Source organism: Eschscholzia californica, unplaced genomic scaffold (assembly GCF_041429995.1).
Source record: "Eschscholzia californica isolate CP2 unplaced genomic scaffold, dmEscCali1.0.p SCAF_2, whole genome shotgun sequence".
Taxonomy (NCBI): Eukaryota; Viridiplantae; Streptophyta; class Magnoliopsida; order Ranunculales; family Papaveraceae; genus Eschscholzia; species Eschscholzia californica.
Window position 1 is genome coordinate 39,515,837 of NW_028238309.1, and position 19,984 is coordinate 39,535,820.

Genomic DNA, 19,984 nt, shown 5'->3' on the forward strand with positions numbered 1-19,984 from the left:
AGGTAAGATGATACCTCGGATTCAAACCTTTATTTGGAAGATCATTCATGATGGATTACCAACACTCAAAAATATTGGGAAAAGAGTTATGAATATACCTCAAAATTGTCTACTGTGTGAAGAAGGAGAAATCGAAACAATTCATCATTTGTTTTCAGATTGCCCAAAATTTCAAGAGTTAGTGAGATTATCTGGAATAATAGAGGTAGCAGAGATTAAAATGGATCCTAAAATCTACCTTAAGAAGATCTTATTGGATGAAACAAACAACAACAAAGTCTGGTTTGAGATTACTCACCTGATGTGGGAATGGTGGAAGGAAAGAAATGAAAAATACTTTCGCAACCGTAACCCGGATTTAAATCGATGTTGGTGGCGTATGAAGCAAACCATGAGGTATCTCCCAAATTTTAATGAACTCCAACCTTCTAACAACTTCATGCAGGTACAACAATGGTGTCCTCCTTCAACAGGAGAGATAAAGATAAATTTCGACGGCTCGTTTAAACCAGAGGAAGCATCATGCGGTGCCATTGCAAGAGACTCTAATGGAGTCATTTTAGGAACAAAATCGAGAAGAATACAGCCTATTTCTGCCCTAGATAGCGAGATTAATGGCTTCAAAGTTGGGATGGAGTTAGCGGTAGACTTGGGATTGACGGCTTTTATAATTTAGGGAGATGCAAAAGTTGCCCTAGATTTAATCTCGACGGTTGATATGGAAGTACCTTGGCGCATCTCAACGGCTGTAAATAACCTACGTATTAGGGTTTCTAATACCCAAGTCACATTCAGCTACTGTCCGAGACATTGTAATTTGGAGGCACACAATTTGGCGGCTGCTGCTTTACTACCGAACTAAATCCAAGTTGTTGTTTTAGCCCTTTAGACGTTAAATTTGTTACATTTTAGTCCTTATATGTTTTACTTTATTGTAATCCGAGGCCGAACAATGTAACTTTATGTTTATTTATGAACTTTTGCTCAAAAAAAAAAAAAATTTTGGAGAAATTAGAGTTTTTCCCCCCAAATGCAGGTTCTGATATTTTTTTAACCCTAAATCTCGATTTGGGTAGGATTAGAAATAAGACTAACATTCTAAAGGCACCCTCATTGAATTGGTATATAAAAGAAGAGATCATAACTTTCTGAAGGCACTCCAACATTTTCTAACAACTTTATCAAACATTTTAAAACTCAATTCACATGCGAAAACAATTGTTTTCTTTCCCATCAGAAAAAGGTTCATTTTCTTACTCACACATTCCAATGAATCAAACGGACCTTAAATGAAAATTCGGATGCTAGGGTGTGACCGGATTCATGGTTGTTAAACTGCTCACAATATAGTAGTCGTTGGATCACAGAAGCACGGATCTGGATGGATGAGAACGAGATGCACGTGGGTGGGACTATGGAAATTAAGTTGCAATGCAATGTACCCAATCTTTGTTCACAAAACACGGCTACCACGCTTTGTAAACAAGAATCTGCGGCATCGAACATTGAGCATTGGATCTAAGGCATGCGGATGCCAACGGTCCAGATGGCGCATGCATGTCGGGACTACGGAAGTCAAGGCTATAACGCGCCATACTGGATCATGCAATCTGAGATGATTTCGCAAGTCGCGGGTTACCGAGTCATATCGTAACTGGTCTCCAGATTTTGCCACGTCACATATTTTTATCCCACTAGCTAAAACCGTAACTAAAAGCATCCCACTAGTCAACCTTGCTTGACTCTAGTATTGACTTTGGCTAATTTGCTTGTCCGGACTCCGAATTGACTTCTGCTTTCTCCTACAGACTCGTCTTTGACTATATTTTTCATCGTATACTCATCTTGACCAAAATTACCAGAATACCCTTGGCTATAAATGATCGAAATGCCCTTTGTGTACCTTCCCTCCGTTTTTACTCATTTTTCACACCTAACTCCGCAAAGACACCTAACAAAATAAACCAGTTATTTTATTATAATAAAAGCTCGAAATTGACTAATTCGCCTAAGTTGAACGACTCAGATGGGACATTTTCATGACCCATCATGTACCCGCCACAAATATTATGCAACTACAATTCAAGTCCATATAAAATAGTCTAAATGTCACCTCACTATAAACTCATTCTTCATACGTGAAATGATATATAGCAGTGTTTTTTGGTAATTTAATTTCTTGGTAAATCTTATCTGTTGAGTAATACAATTTTTTTTATTCATCTCCTCTCCAAAATTAGGTTGTTTTTTTCTTGTATAACATTTACATTTTTATTACATTAATTACCTAGCTCGATTATTTATTTAAATAAAAGTGTAACTAAACTATCCAAATAAAATGTAACATTTTTTTGTGCAAAACCGTGATCGTAGAATGTTGCTCAAATGTAAATTTTGTCCACTAAAAGGTAAATGTCGTTTTTCCTTCCCTTTGTCTTTATATTTCTAGTTGAAATTGTGATTTTTTTTTCTTTTCAAAATTTTTATCTAAATTACTTTAAAAGTAAAATAAAGAACATAATTAAATTTACATATGTAATTTTTTGAATCATTCAAAGAAGAATTAAACAACATTACGTTGATTGGAAGAAAATATTCGCATTTTTTACTTTATTTTATTAGGGTTATTTCCTAAATAGCCCCCAACTTTGTGACCAGTTTCCTGCCTAGCCCCCTACTTTGTTATAAATACCTAGATGGCCCTCTTTTTGAGCTACCGTTATAACACCGTTAACTAGGCATCACTTTCTCTCCTCCACTCATCACCTCTCTTTGCCACCTAATCTTCTCGCCACCTCATCGTCTTCTCTGGCGAAGGTCGCCGGCCGGCCATTTTCCCGGTCGGTGACCTTCAACCATTAAAAAAATAAATAAATTTCTCTCACGTCTCTCTCTCTCTCTCTAAAAAAAGATTTCTTTTTTTAATTTCCTCTTTCTCTTTCTCTTTCTCTTTCTCTTCTCTCTCTCTTTCTTCTTTCTCTCTCTCTCTTTCTTCTTTCTCTCTCTTTCCCACCTTATCTCTGTCCTCTCTCTCTAGACCTCCGGCTACGTCGCCGGAGGTAGGACAGACCTTCAAGGTCTGTTTTGATGGTTGAACAGAACAGACCTTGAAGGTCTGTTTTGTTAATCTGTTCTGTTCTGTTTAAAGAACAGAACAGTTTCTATTTTGTTTAAAGATCCACGAACAGAACAGATCTGTTTTGTTTAAAGAATAGATTTGTTCTGTTTAAAGAACAGATGAACAGAACAGATCTGTTCTGTTCTTCTGTTTAAAGAACAGAACAGATTTCTGTTAAAGAACAGAACAGATTTCTGTTAAAGAATAGAACAGATTTCTGTTAAAGAACAGAACATATTTCTGTTAAAGAACAGAACAGATCTTTAACAGAACAGACCTACCTCTTTTTTATGTTTAGAGTGAGAGAGGGATGTTAGAGAGAAAGAAGAAGAGAGAGGAAGAGGAAGAAGAAGAAAGAGGAAATTAAAAAAAATATATTTTAGAGAGAGAGAAGTCTAAATTTTTTTTAATGGTTGAAGGTCGCCGGCCGGAAAAATGGCCGGTCGGCGACCTTCGCCGGAGATAGGTGGCGAGAAGATGAGGTGGCAGAGAGAGTGATGAGATGGAGGAGAGAAGGTGATGACTAGTTAACGGTGTTATAACAGTAGCTCAAAAAGTGGGTCATCTGGGTATTTTTGATAAAGTAGGGGGCTAGGCAGGAAACCGATCACAAAGTTGGGGGCTATTTGTGAAATAACCCATTTTATTAAGTCGTTCCAGAATGCATTCGATGCGAAAGGCATTCAATACAATAAATTTAAACATAATGAGTAAAAAGAAATTGTTCGATTTATTTATTTTTACATGGGTTTTTTTTTTTTTTTTGATAAATCGACTACGATTTATGTTAGTCGTTACAAGGCATTGATACATCATGAAGATGTAATGAGCACGATAATTGCCTAATTTAAACCATAATGAAATAGTCCTAAAGCCCGACAAATTTACTACAATATTTACTTTATATATTGCCTAAATTACATAGGATAAATCTTGATGGCAAACTGCTTCCACCGAGACTCGATCCAACGACCTCATGGACTTAAGAGGGGTGTCCAACTGTTACACCAAAGGATGGTGGACCGTGGGTTTTTCTTCTTAAAAGTTCTCCCATAAATGAAAATTTATGGGCTCGCCACTTGACATTTTCTCTTAAGCACATGAGGGTGTGGGATCGAGTCTCAGTGGAAGAAGTTGTCATCGAGATTTATCACATGTAATTTAGACAATAAATAAAATAGATCTAGGAATAGATGGGCTTTCATGTCCCCCTAAGATGACCGTAAAAGTTTTTATATAGCTTTTAGAGTCCAAGATATCGTAATTGGTGGTTATAGTGCTCATCCTCTCTCTTGTGGGATTCCGTTTTTTTGCATATGTGACAAATTGCCTAATCCTGGTTGAAAGTATATACTGACCACTTTTATGTCAACAGTTTCGGCTCGAAAACATCCAAAATTGTTGCATGGCGTTAGTATCCATGAAAGGAGTTCATAAAGCAACTAATAGGACAAAATAATTTCGTTCTTCATGGATAATAATATTAGCAGATAAGTTTTTTTTTTTGATGAAGGAATTAGCAGATAAGTTGGAATCTTCTAACTGTCATCCCCATATTTAACATGCCACTAGTTGACAATAAAGCTGAAAATTTCTACTCCATCTTACCAAATAGTTGAACATGCAAGGCATTTCTAAAACTTGCAGTGAAAGACATTTTGTTTTTGTATGGGAAGTTCAGTTTTTCATGTATAACAAAGAATATAGTTTGGATTTACTTTTACAAAGCCCAACTTTGGTATTTTTGTTCTTATTTGCACCATCTATGTGTCTTTATCTCCCCATATAAGACAGGCAATTAAGAAGTATAAATAGCATGGAATTAGGGTTAGATGGTGGGTTTTAATTAGAAATTAAGATTCAAAGTTTAAGTCTTGATTCATTGATTTTGATGAGGATGAAAGAAGAAGTATAGAAGCGGGAATAAAGAGGAAAAAGTGGGTGTCATTTGAAGGGTTCAAACATAAACAAGTAAGTCTAATAAGGGTTACATTAAAGTTTGTCCTCATCCTCTTGCACTCTCAACTTGCACATAAAGACAGCTCAATAACAAATGAAATTAAACTCACACAAGAAAGAAAGAGTTAGAGAGAGAAATAATTAAATTTTAAAGAACATAAATAAAACCAACTTGGGGTTTCTTATATGAACTATGTCAAGTTGGGAGGTAGCGGTTGATTCCACTCTTCAGAAAATATTTGATATTTCCAAGTGCAGATCTTTTTGTTGTGTTAAGTTGGTGGTTTTTAGATCACCATTCTCCCATCTGGGATTATTCACACACGGATCCTCACGTGGGGTGGTTTTTACAGTCTAATACGTATTTTTTCGGATGACGTATTATGTGTGGATTTCAGAGCTATCACTTGTGGACCTATATCTAGTATCATTTTAAGTTTGTGGTTGTCAAACTCAAATTCAATTGACAAATAAGAGGAGAGGACCTAAACATTATATTCTTGGATACTAGATCATTGTTCTCCCACGTGGGATTTTTCTAACACATTGTACTCTCCCTTACTTGGCACTATTCTCGGACGTGGGATTAGTCTAACACAATGTACTCTACTTAGGAACCTAATTAGAGAATTATAATTTTTGCCAATTGTTTCTTTGTTTCTTAACTACATAAAGACAATTCACTTAACACTTAATTAGAGAACTATTATTTTTGCCAAGTTGATTATTGCTTTGTTTTCTCAACTACCTAAAGACAATTCAAGCTCATTGTCTTTCGTCTGAGCTCAAATAGATAGACTAAAGCATCTCTCACTCTTGATAAAATATCAATAAATAAAATACTTTAAATTCCGATATATAGATTTAGGAAGTAGGCAACATCACTAACTTAAAAGTCTAAATCTAAATTGAATGCGTCTGTATAGGGACGGATCCAGGATTTTCACTTAGAGGGTGCAGATTTATATATAAATAATTTTTTTTTTTTTTGGAAACACAATAATTAATAAAATACTTATATTCATTTATTATATTGATACATCAACGATTACAAACGCAATTGACCTCTACGAGAGTTCATATTTTGAAATGTTCGCATAATCGACTCATTGTCAATTTCACTAAAATCTTCTTTTTCAGTAAAGACCACTAAACTATCATCTAGCCACGCACCACTCATCCCAGGGTCGTGCCGTGGGGGGTGCGGGCAGGGCGCCCGCACAGGGCCCCCCACCACCAAAGGGCCCACTTGCTAAAAAAATTCATGTCAAATTTCATATATTATCTTTAAAGACCATACTTCAAACGTATAACGTACACTAGCTCAACTGGCAAAGTCCTTAACTTCTCACCCATTGGTCCCAAGTTCAAGTCACATGGCTGTCTTTTTTTTACCTGGCTTTAAGAGGGTAAGAGAAATATTGTTAAATTAATCTTCATTTTTGCTCCGTTACACCTTTTCTTAACTATTGTATTATCTAATATGATTTTTATAAAATTCTAACGATAGGTATTATATATATGTTAAGATCCAACATTTTACGAGAATTTTGAATTTCACTATATATGGTTATAAGTATAATTTAAGATAGAATAAAATATATTCTTCATTCGCAAATTCTTTATATATAAAAATGTTATCAAAATATAAATTTTTTTTGAGTTAATTCCTATATGGCCCCCTACTTTGTGACCAGCTTTCTTTATGACCCCCAAATTTCTGTAAATTCAAATATGGCCCCCTATTTTCATGAAAATGTCATAACTACCCTTCCCATTAATATATTTTCAAAATAAAATTAAAAACAAAATCCTAAATTCCACCTCACTTCCCTCTCCACCACTCATCTCTCTCCACGTCACCTATCTCTCCAACTCACCTCTCTCTCTCTCCAAGTCAGCACTCTCATGAAGGTCGCCGGCCGGAAAATTTTCCGGCCGGCGACCTTCAAACTTAAAAAAAAAAAATTTTTTTTTTTTTTTCACTCACCTCTCTCTCTCTCTCCAAGTCAGCACTCACATGAAGGTCGCCGGCCGGAAAATTTTCCGGCCGGCGACCTTCAAACTTAAAAAAAAAATTTTTTTTTTTTTTCACTCATCTCTCTCTCTCTCTAAAAATTCCGGCGAAGAGGTTTCCCTTCGCCGGAATCTGGTCTGTTGAAGAACAGACCGGATCTGTTGAAGAACAGACCAGATCGGTATGTTCTTCAACAGACCATAATAGGTTTGTTGAAGAACAGACCAGATTCCGGCGAAGGGAAACCCCCTTCGCCGGAATTTTTAAAGAGAGAGAGAGATGAGTGAAAAAAAAAATTTTTTTTTTTTTTTGAAGTTTGAAGGTCGCCGGCCGGAAAATTTTCCGGGCGGCGACCTTCATGTGAGTGCTGACTTGGAGAGAGAGAGGTGAGTGAAAAAAAAAAAAATTTCTTTTTAAGTTCGAAGATCGCCGGCCGGAAAATTTTCTGGCCGGCGACCTTCATGAGAGTGCTGACTTGGAGAGAGAGAGAGGTGAGTTGGAGAGATAGGTGACGTGGAGAGAGATGAGTGGTGGAGAGGGAAGTGAGGTGGAATTTAGGATTTTGTTTTTAATTTTATTTTGAAAATATATTAATGGGAAGGGTAGTTATGACATTTCCATGAAAATAGGGGGTCATATTTGAATTTACAGAAATTCGGGGGCCATAAAGGAAGCTGGTCACAAAGTAGGGGGCCATATAGGAATTAACTTTTTTTTTTCTACGACTATTTTCTTCGAAATGCATTTGGATTTATCCATAGTTTTCATTTATCTACTAATAGATTATGTTGCATTTTGTTCGGTTCTTGCTTGTAATTTTTTTGTTCGAAAGCCCTACAGTTAAATTTGGCACGGGGCCCCGAAATTCTCAGGCACGGCCCTGACTCATCCTGTTTCTTAAGCGTGTTTTAACTAGCTTCAACAGAGGCAGTTGCAACCGGCAAAGTTAGTGCTAATGCGATAAGCAGATAAACTAAATGATATGCTTTATCCCTCTTAATTTCCGCCAATGTTCTATCAAGATCTCCAATTCCATCTAAATTTGAGAAATCATCATTTTGCCTTATATCATAAATGTAATTATCAAGCTGAGAACTTAGTAGCATAGTGTCAAGACTACTGAAATCTGACGGATAAAATTCAACAAGACGCATCAATTTACTTTTGTCGAAAAGGAAAAAATCTCTAGATGGAATCAAACATGTCATACAACGGAGCAACTCGGTATTCTTCTCAGTGAACCGAACATTTAATTGTTGAAGTTGTATATCAATAACGGTATTGAAAATCTCCACTTGATAGTGATACAGGTTTGTAATTTGTTGTGCATTCCTTCTACTTCTCCCTTTGAACTATGTACGAACCATTAAGATCAACAACTTCAATATTATGTTTTTCACAAAAAGTACAAACATTCCAGACCAATAATGACCACTCATGGTCTCGTACATATTGGATTATAGATTTTGATGACTCAACAAAATCCGGCAGTCACAATATCTTGGTCTTTTCTTTGTAGTACTTGTGACAATTCATTTGTAGGGGTTTTAGGATATTTGAATTGAAGTTTGTAGGGGTTTAAGATATTTGAATTGATTTTATATAGGTTGGTAGTTGAATTGATTATATTTTAAAAATAAAACAAAAATTGAGGGAGGTTGGGCTCGAACCGTGCCATTTAAGTAACCTATGCATAAGACCATCCGATCTACCATCCAGCCACCCTCTTACATTGTTATAACTATAAACGCTCATTTAAATATACACTTAAAGGCACATGCATTTCGAAATGAAAAATAAAAATGCTAAGGGTGGGGTTTGAACTCATGACCACGGTCAAATTGATTTGAAACCTTTGTTTTAATCAATACGCCAAAGTCTTCTTCATGTCATCAGCACACATCATTTTATATATATCTAGATATATATAAAAAAACATTATTACTACTACTACTACATTATATTTTCGGAAGGATCCAGGAGCCTCGCATCCCCATGGATCCACCCCTGCGTCTGTACCAATACTCTACACCTAGTGATCTGTTTCTCCTTATATAGTTGTCTAAATATGAGAACAACCCATCAAGGTTTATACTTTTTTTTTTTATGACATATCAAGGTTTATACTTTTTTTTTTTTTGTTAAGGTGTTCGGATTAAATTAATAAACCAACGTGTTATTACAGTACATAGAAGTCAGAAAGTAAGGAATTCTGTGCCAAGATTCAGGTTTATTTTTCTTCCTCGCACGTTTCGCAAGCTTATCAGCTGGCATATTCAATTTCCTGTTGATGTAATTAAATTTTACTCTATTAAACTGATTTTTGCTTTCGTGAATTTTCTTGAGATGAACTCGAGATTGCCAATGAACTTCATGCTTGGGATTCTGAATGTGGCTTATGAGATTAATGTTATCACTCTCGATGATAATGTCTTTATAATCATGTTCTGCTGCCCATACGAGACCATTAAGGATAGCAATGGCTTCCCCTTCCTCACTATTCCTGCATCTGGATAGAGACGTTTGAGCTGCAATGAATTTTGCTTCCGCATCATGTAAGATTAAGCTAACACCTGTCATTTCATTCACATTGATAAAAGATGCGTCTACATTAATTTTCATCCACGTTCTTTCTGGAGGGTTCCATTTAATTTGTACGGGTTTACAATTCTTAATATTAGGTATCATATTCTTGGGGAATTTATTGATCATCTTAATGATTTGGGATAGGTCGATTATTTCATATTGGAAACAATGATCACATCTAGTTTTCCATATTATCCACAAAATTGTGGATAGGAGGTTCTGATAAGCTGCATCTTTAAAAGTAGGGGTATATTCCCATGAAAAAATCCAGTCTTTAATATTCACAATATTCTCTGAGATAATGTTAAAATGGAACCATATGTTCTTAGCCAAAGGGCAATGTAAAAGAGCATGATCTATAGTTTCGATCGCATTACAATTAGGACATATAAGGTTGTTATTAATAAACTTACCAATTCTCTCCCTAACTGGGAGAGCATTAGTACAAATTTTCCATATGAATATTTGGACTCTAGGTACATTAGGGAGATTCCATATGAATTTCCAATTAGGATTAACATTAATGGGAGAATTCATAATCGTACATAAGTAGTTATACATTGATTTCACTGTGAATTTTCCCGATTTAGTTAGTTTCCATATCCTTTGATCTTCACCTTCCATACAGATTGGAATAGATTTTATAAGATTAAGTGTGTGTTGGTCAAAGATATTAGTAAGGGTAGTGTCATCCCATCTATTATTATTAATAAGTTGGGCCACTTTCGTAATATGTGTGTTATTAGCAATATTGAACGGGATGATATTATCAGGAATCCAGTTGTCCGACCAAATATTGATGTGATTACCATTGTGGACTTCCCAAGTAGTTAACTCATCAATTTGAAATGTATATTTATTAATGGTCTTCCAAAGCCAGGAATGATGTGCTTTGATGGGACCTGGAGACTCCGTTCTCGGGAAATATTTGGCTTTCAGAAATCGCACCCACATAGCTTTAGGTTCAGTTTTAAGCCTCCAGGCTAATTTACTGAGCATAGCTGTGTTATCTAACTCAGTGCGATGAATTCCTAGACCTCCCAAGACTTTGGGAAGGCAAATGGACGACCACGATTTCGTACATATGCCTCTAGACTTACCCCACCAAAACGACTTTTGAATCGTCGTAATGCTTTTGCTGATGCCTTTCGGTAAGGCAAAGCATTGCATTTGGTATCGGGGTACAGCGGCAGCTATTGTTGAAATAACAATAGTGCGCCCAGCTTGAGAAAGGAATGAAAAGTTCCATTTCTCTAGTTTATTCTTGATCTTTTGGAGGAGATCCTGGAAGGCTACTCGCTTGTTGGCTCCTATGAAAAGGTGTGCCCCCAAGTATTTATCCGACGGAGACGCATATTTGACTTTCAAAGAGCGCATAATCATACGCTTAAACTTCGGGTGGGAGTTCTTAGAGTAGAAAATGTTAGACTTCTTATAGTTAATCATTTGACCGGAAGACTCGCAAAAGGTTTTCAGAATGCTCTTAAGAATATGAATATTATCTAAGGAGTTCTGACCAAAGATGATGCAATCATCAGCAAACAGAAGGTGGGAGATGGTCAAGTCCGTATTATTGGTTGGGAATCCTTGAAAAGTGCCTATATCCTGATTAGCCACTAGTAATCTACTCAGACCTTCCATTGCCAAAATAAAAAGGAAAGGGGACAAGGGGTCGCCTTGCCGAATCCCTCTGGTCGGGTAAAAAGTGCGTCCGGGGTGTCCATTAATAAGAACAGCCATTGAGGAGGTTGAGATGCAAGTAGTGATCATTTTAATCCACTGTTCAGAGTATCCTAGTTTCCTCATAATATCATATAAGAAATTCCATTCTATTCGATCAAACGCTTTGGACATATCTAGCTTCAAGCCAAAGTATCCTGCCTTTCCTTTCAACTTCTTCATGGAATGTATAATTTCCTGACCTATGATAATATTATCAGTTATTTGCCTACCCGGAAGGTAAGCTGCTTGGACCGGAGTTACAATATCAATAAGAGTTTCTTTGAACCTATCTGCTAAAATTCTTGTGATGATCTTGTAAGTAGTGTTCAAGAGACTAATAGGTCTGAAGTCCGCCGGTGTCTGAGGTGTTGTTGTTTTTGGGATCAGACAAATATGAGATAGATACATTTGAATATTATACAAAACGCCCCATTGAAAAAGATACTATATATGGAAACGGCTGAAAAGGAGTCCGATCTGACTGAATTCTGGCGTGGACTGTGAGACTAATAATTAGACGAGGTCGTCCACAGTATATTAAAACATTTTTTTGTGTTCAAGAATCATGTGTTGTATACAAAAGTGGAATAAAAAATGACTTAGGAATATCAGAATTGCACAGAGAAAAACACACACATCAAACTATATATAGGTCGAATTTACAGAGATACTAGACAAAAATATATTATATTAAAAAACTAAAGATACAATAAGCCAACCCACCAAAAACCAAAGACGACCCAAAACCAGTTGAGCTATACAATGACGTCATTTGATTGGAGAAAAGATTAGGGTTTTATAGAGATTCGGGAAGGATGATCTTGACCCACCACAAAAGGAACAAGTGGTTGACTATGTATTTATCTTCTGGTGATGGATGGACGGTCGAGATCGTCCGACTAAATTCTCAGTAAATTTAGCTAAAGATTGAAGGTTACATCTTACAATTGTACCGACAAAAACACAAGTTTCTTCCCGGGTATTGCCAAGTGGGATATCAACTTCGTAGGATTCGACTACGATTGTTCCTGAGCCGTTAGATGAAGGATGAAGAGTTGTAACAGATCTATAATTAGAGAGACGATGATCTCCACCAACCATACTAAAACTAAGTACATGTTTTTCATCGTCGAGTATCTCGAGGCGTTCGGTGCTAGTCGCAGCTGGTAATCCCGAGACGACATGTATTTCTCTTAAACAACCGACTCTATCACCATTTCCGACGATGACTTGGCAACTCTTGACGAAGTTTTTGTATGCTTGTGGGTTGTCGAAGCGGCGGACCACTGACCAGACGGTGGAGACAGGTGCATCTATTGTTTGGATCACGGCGGAGCAACACTGGTTTTCACCTACCGCGTGGTTGTGGAAAGGTGCGACGGTTTCCGGTATGGGAGTGGCGCATGTTAGTGGGAGGCGGTCGTGGAGGGTGGTTGTCTGTGGTTGTTGCATGCTGTGGCAGGTCATGGTATTGATAGTGGCGGTTCCGTTGATTCTGTGGGGGAGCTGTACGGATGATTTTGGAGGTGCCAGCATTATTTGTGATTTCTCTTTCTTTCTCTCTCTAAGAGAGAGGATGTGGGGTTTAGTCTGATGAGTTTGGATATGTATGATCCGTATATATACGACGGTAGAGAGAGAAAAAGAGGTTTAGATTTCTAGAGAGAGAAAGAGATGTGCGAGGAAAGTTTAAGAGAGAGAAGGGGCGGGTGTCGGCTTTGAACTTTCTTCTCAGAGGTGGTGGTTTTCTTCCTGTGGACGAGAGAGAGTTAGTTGGCTCCAAAAGATGGTTAATTTAAGTTCACTTGGGTAATAAAATATAGAGCCCACTTGCTTTAGTTCAGTTACTATATTACCCCTTATTGAGAAATCTACCATCCAAATAACACGTTTATACCTTATTAACTTGAGAAATTCTATTCATCTCTCCATTTTGGTCCTCCCCCAGCCCTCCGTCGATGTGGCAACATATCACTTGAGTTTGGAGTAATTGGAGAGAGAATTCTGAGAAAATATACTCCACTAATATGTTGCCACATTGACGGCGGACTGGGGGAAGGACCAAAATGGAAGGATAAATAGAATTTTTGAATTAACTTTGCCATCAAGCCAACAACTCGTAGTCCTTTTAACAAAAAAAAAAACTCGTAGCCCAAGTTGGTTAATGCATTACTCTGCAATTCTAGGTTCGATCCACCGGAAGTGTAAATTCAGGAATATTGAAATTAAGTTATTAATAGTATTAATAATGTAATAAATTTGTCGGGTTTTAGGTCTCTTTCATCTTGTTGGGCTCTAGGCCTCTTTCATTTCTTGATTTAACGTAGACGGTTATCGTGCGTATCACATCTTCGTGATGTATCAATGCCTTATAACCACTAACATAGAACGTAGTCGGTTTCTCAAAGAAAAAAAAAAGGACTTTACCGGGAATTTTGCTATACCCCTTTTCTCTCTCATATCACTATGGCAGACATGACATTCTAACTTCGATAATGCCATGAATTCTTCTATCTAATTTGTAAGTTCACGGCTGACATAACACTCTAACTTCGGTTTTCCATGATTTTTCTATCTAATTTGTAAGTTCAAATTAATCATTTTTCTTCTAACTATTTAGTTTTTCCTTCATTACGTAATTTCAATTTGCATTTGTATTTTTTGAAAATATACGAGTTGTAGTTAATAGAAAGCACAACATATATCGAGAGGTCTTTTTCAAAATGATTACACTTGAAAACATCAATTTAATTAAACGTAAAACAAAGAACAATTGAAAAGTTACAAAAAATTCTTAGAATTTCACTATTTTTATTTCCAATTGTTGTAATTTATTAATTTTAAAATTTTGATAAATGTTGGTAAAGTAGAAAAAAGATGAATAAGAGAAAAGAAATAGGTATAAGATGTGAAGATTCGTCGACGGGGCATAACATAAAAAAGGTATGAGAAATCGAAGAAAAAAAAGATAGAAAAACAATAAGGATAAGGGTTTTTTTTAAGTGCAAAAATGGGTTTCACCAATATCTAATTAAAAACACGTATCGTTAATTAGACATTAGTAGTGAGGAGGTATCATTAAATTCCTATAACTTTGCTCATATTTTCCAAAAAAAAATGATATGGACATCGACATTTCCAGCAGATGACTCAATCTTGCATAGCGGGCGCAAGGAAAAGCTTTCCATCGTTTTCTTTTTCAAGTTTAGTCTGCCTTTTCTGATTGTTTTCGTTTTGCCCCATCCGCATGGATTGTCCCGATGTAAATCTCACAAAATTAAAATACAAAACCAGCTCTGTCAAGTGGATTTCTTCTTCCTCTCAGCTCTGTCGAGTTTCCTCCGAGCTCTGTCGAGTTTCTTCTCTTCACAATTAGAAACTAGGTTTTCTTTCAACAAATTGAGTTTTTTCTCTTCACTGAGGCTACCAAACATAAGTCGATATCCAAAGAGAGACAGAGAGGAGGAACTAGACTGCCAAAATTGAGCCATTTGGCTGGTGGGTTTCTTCTCTTCACCGAGGCTACCCAAATCGAGATCTACAGAGAGAGAGATATAAGGTTTTATCTTCAACAATCTTTTACCAAATTGATGTAACCACACATCCTTCTTTCTCTGAAATTGTTTTGTTACTTTAAGGTTTTCGACTTGTATTCATGCTCCAATCTCTAGATTGTTTTACGGTTTTTCTATCGTTTTAGGGTACCGAATAGCTTATTCAAGCCTAGATTTATTTATTAGCTCGGCTTGATTGCCTTTAATTTAGGTGAAATTTTAGATTTTTGTATACTATTTAAAGACGGTGACCAATATATGGACAATCAATCTTTTATGGAAAACACTCATATGTGGTGAAATATAAAAAATTGAAATCTTATATGGAAAAAAGTTATATGTGGACAAATGAAAAAAATTAGAACTCTTATATTTATATGTGGACAAATGAAAAAAAAATATAAATCTTATATGGACAACAATTTTTAGTATTACTCTAATATATTTCTCTATACCTTCTAGAAATTAGAGTTTTTATTTTAGTCCTCCTCCTTTTCTTCTTCCATAAGCCCGAGAGTTGCCTTCATCTTTTTCTTCTTCACCAATTAGTTAATTTCTAGGCAGAGAAATTGTGGAGAGGTTGTTCGTGGATCTAGTCACGTTTTATGAACCCTAAAAACCATAAATAACTCGGTCAGTGGATGTGGTCGTTGTCTGTAAGATTCCCGCACAACACGAACAATCTGATAGTAAACTATAGGAAACACTGCTACTCTAACCCCATCCATCAATGAAGAAGATGATGTTACTAAGTAGAGAGAAGAAATTACAGATGAAATGTGTTGGTTTCGGTGTACCGATTCAACGAGTTGACTCAGCGAGTCTATAACCGAATCACTGGTGAAACTGGTTACTACTTTGATTTTATTTGTAAATCAATCAAAAACACTTTCTTTCCAAATTAATGGAGAAAAACTAAGGAATAGAACAACTCAATATCTTTCGTATTTCTAACCGATAATGTCTGTTATCCAGAACAGATGATTCGTAGTCGAATCTCACTATCGATTTAAGATCGGAAAGAGGAATTGTATCCTTCTGTGTTTACTGATTTATTACTTTAAAAAATCAACACACTTCTGATTTGGAAAATCAGAATGTCTTTGATTAAGAAATCAGATAGACTAAAAAGAAAAAGAAAAATCGGAGGATAAGAAGAAAAAGAATTTTTTTTAATCGAGGCGAGGTATTCCTCTTTCCTTAAGACAATTGACGCCCTGTATAGTACCAAACAGTTACCGGCGTTTGTCTCCCAGGATACAACGATTAACCTTTCGATTCAATGGTACTTCGAATCAGAAAGCAGTCGAACTTGAAAGTATACTAACCTCTGACTTATGCAAATGGACCAAACTTCTTGCTTATGAAACTCCTTGAAAACTCTACAAAATCTTTCTCTTAGATACTCTAATATGATCTTCTAACAATGCTTGACACTCTGGAAAAAAACAGATTGAAATTTGGAGTTGATTTGGGTCCTATAAATAGGTTTCGAATAGATGCATTCATAAGAGACACTTCTGTTGGGTTTTAGGGACGCATCTGTTGGAAAGTAAAGTGACGGGTCACTTCTTTAGCAACAGACGTGTCGGCTGGGATTTGGGCCGTCTGATCTGGACGTGTCCTCTTTGCGTAAATAGCCCCCAAACCAACTTTTCCTTATTGCGATTTTAGTCCCTAAATCAACCAAAAATCGATCAAACTTTAAACTTGGATATCTCATTCATCCGGAATCGGATTTGAGTGATTCTTGAGTCTAAACTTAAGAGCTCGACGAGACGAACGCAATGGTGTGCTTCGTTTCTGAGTTTGACGACTTGAACCGATCCAAAATCGGCTCCGATTCCAACAAAATGTTCAGGAGCTAATTCAAGATACTGATCATTTGGAACAAAGTAATAAGAAAAAATTGAAACATAAGATAAAAGTTTGTAGTTTCAGAAAAGGTATGGGTAAAAAGACAAACTTTAGTCACACGATTGATCAACAAATTTGAGTTAAGTTTTCAGAATTGGGTTCACTATCTCTCTCTCTCTCTTTCTCTCTCTCTCTCTCTCTCTCTCTCTCTCTCTCTCCTCTCTCTCTCTCTCTCTGTGTGTGTCTCTCTTTATTGATGACCCAAACATTGGTCCTTATATTAATTAAATTAATGTTTTTAATATATGCCTTATAGTTTTGTCCTCCAATTAAATATAAGTCAATTAAGTCAAATATAGGTAATTTGTACAGGGCCGAAAATTATTGTCCACATATTAATATATTTGATTGTCCATATATATCACCACCTTAAAGAGAAAACTAGTTACTGAAAACTTTATTAGGCATTCCTTTGCTTGAGTGACTGTTTTTCTTATGCTAAACAATTCATACCCTTTCTACTACATACCCTTTCTACTACATACCCTTTCTTAAAATTCTTGTTTTCTTATTCTATATAATTCATCCTTTATATCTGATTGAGTCGCATATACTTTGTTCTTGAATGTCTATCTCAACCCGAGTTCTTTTTAATGGAGGCAACAAGTTCTTAATAGATTTATTATTCATTCAGTCTTTTAATCTCAGCTATGGCTCTTCTTGCTAACAAGGGTAGGTAAGCTTCAATTTTAATATCTCGTTGTTGCTCATTATCCAATGGAAGAAAATATTCAATGGGATAAGAACAAAATTAGGTTTTGTAGAAAAAAAAATTCAGAGAGGAAGAAGGACGAAAGGAAATAGAGGTTTCGCTAGATTTTGTATTTTAAATTTAGCTGATCAAAATTTGGATAGTTGATAAAATTAACGGTGCATATTATTATTACGTACAGAGGGGGCAAAATGAAAATAATAAAAAAGAGCGGACTAAACTTGAAAAAAAAGAGCCACATCGGCCTCTCTCTAAAGAATCCAAGGGTATTCTAGACACTTTAGGTAGTAGTAAGGAGCAAGTGGGGAAACACTTGCAAGTTGGAAGATGAGACAGGCGTGAGGAGAGATTGGACTAAAAGCATCCATCAGATCAAATCCCCTCTTCTTCTAGGGGCTTTGAAAAGAGCAAATCAGACAAGTTGTGTGCATTAGAAAATTTGGCCACTTTTTCTTCCCTACTTGGGCGATGCTTCACCCTCATCTTCCTTGTCACCCCAGGTTCCCATCAATTTTTTGCGTTAGAGATTGGACTAAAATTTTATCTCTTTGCTACAGAAAAAAAAGAACATTTTATCTTAATTCTTGAATAGTAACTTTGCTCATCCGTAACGAATTTCGGTCTTGCAGAAGGAAAACCCTCCAATTAAAATAGTTGACACGATAAATAACTTACCACTTCCATTTTAAATTCGTTTATGTAGTAATAATATCGGGTTATAAATGAATAGTTGTAGTTAGTAAAATAAGAAAGACCGCTAAAGTGAAGTGATGAACCTAAGAAATGTTTCAATTGAATAGGTAAGAGGCTAGAATGGAACCATTATAATAAATATTTCATTGCCACGGCTTTAACAAAAATGAAACCTCAATTCATCCTTCACTCCCGCAATAGTCGTTCACAAGCGTTTATTATCGAGGACATATTTTTCTGTAGATTTTTTTTCTCATTTTCAACCACCACCATTCTCACAACCTCCCACCACCATCTTTCTCTCACCTCTTATTTATTTCCCTTTATGTCTCCCCCCCCCCCCCCCCCCCCCCCCCCCCCCCACCCCCTTTCTCTCCCGCATCCTCCTCTTTCTATCTATTCCACCGAAAGGGAGTGCCCCCTTTGCCGGAATCTCGGTTTGATTTGGCGCATTACCCCAAACCCAGTCCGTACTTACGGGTTTAATGAATTCCTCCAAATAAGACCATAACTCTGGCGAGAAATAGATATAAAGAGAGAGGATAGGAGAGAGAAAGAATGAGAAGAGACAAGAGGGAGAGAAAAGATTAGTGGTAGTGGAAGGAAAGGAAGAAGAAAGGGAAGAGATATAAGAAAGAAATGGTAGCGGTGGTGATGGCCGTAAATTGACGGCCAGAGATGAGAAAGGAGAAGTTTTGCTACCCCAAATTTTTTCTGTCACAAAATTTACAATTTCTTTTTTAAATTTTATACTTTAGAAAATCTGATGAAACTTATAATTTCTCTTAAAAATTTTATGCTTCGAGATATTTTCTCTCTGTACGTTAAGAAAACTTCTGTAATTTGCACGTCTTTTTTCAGAAAATAAAAATGGGGATTCTTTTACCCGGTTCAGTTAGGACGATCAATTCCAAAGATGAAATTTTACTATATTTACGAGGGTCAGCGTCCCCAGTGTCCCACCAAGTCCTATCAACTACGTCTAAGGACCAGAGAAGTACAGAATAGAATCCAGAAGCAAGTGGGCAAAGGTTTGGTTCATTCAAAACTGACATTTTCAAAGCTTCTTTTGAAAATCCTAACCACCTCTTTCTTTTTCTTACTTCTTGTTTAATGCTTCCAAACCAATAAAAAAATGATTTTACCATGAAACATTAAATACTAATTTCATAATAGTTAAAGTACTAAGCATAACCCGTGCCTTGAGAAATTATCGAGAAATTATCTAACAAAGAAAAAACCACTGCCCGAGGTAACATTATTGTTCCCTACTAGTCACACAATTGAGATTTTCAGTTTAAAAAACCCCAAGGGGATTCCATGTTAACTTGCACTAGGAAATTAATTACTTATGCATTGTTATTCTTGTTGGCCTTTCGATTTTATTCAAGAGTGCATGAGATGGCATAAGTGACTTTTATGTTTGTTGGATTAGTCTATTCACAGAAAAGTTGAAGCTATCTATTAAAAGTTAGTCTCATCGGCGTCCTTTCCATTCGCATCCAAGGATGATGGGTCTAATGGTGGTGCAAAAATTCAAGGAAGTTAGGAGCTTTCAGTGATCCAAGTTTAGTGGGTTAAGGATTTATGCTTCATTTGCTTTTCCTATGATTAGGACAACCTAATTTACAGTCAGATAGGGTTAGTATTTTCCTTTTGGTGAAACAAACAAACAAATGGAAAAAAGGAGAACCTAACCACACAAG

The 19,984-nt window shown here is 36.3% G+C and overlaps 1 pseudogene; it reads right to left on the bottom strand.

Annotated features, from left to right (window-relative positions):
• Positions 1–12,016: 12,016 nt before the first annotated feature.
• LOC147557823 (abscisic acid receptor PYL4 pseudogene) lies at positions 12,017–13,254 on the bottom strand (annotated as a pseudogene).
• Between the last annotated feature and the right edge of the window lie 6,730 nt (positions 13,255–19,984).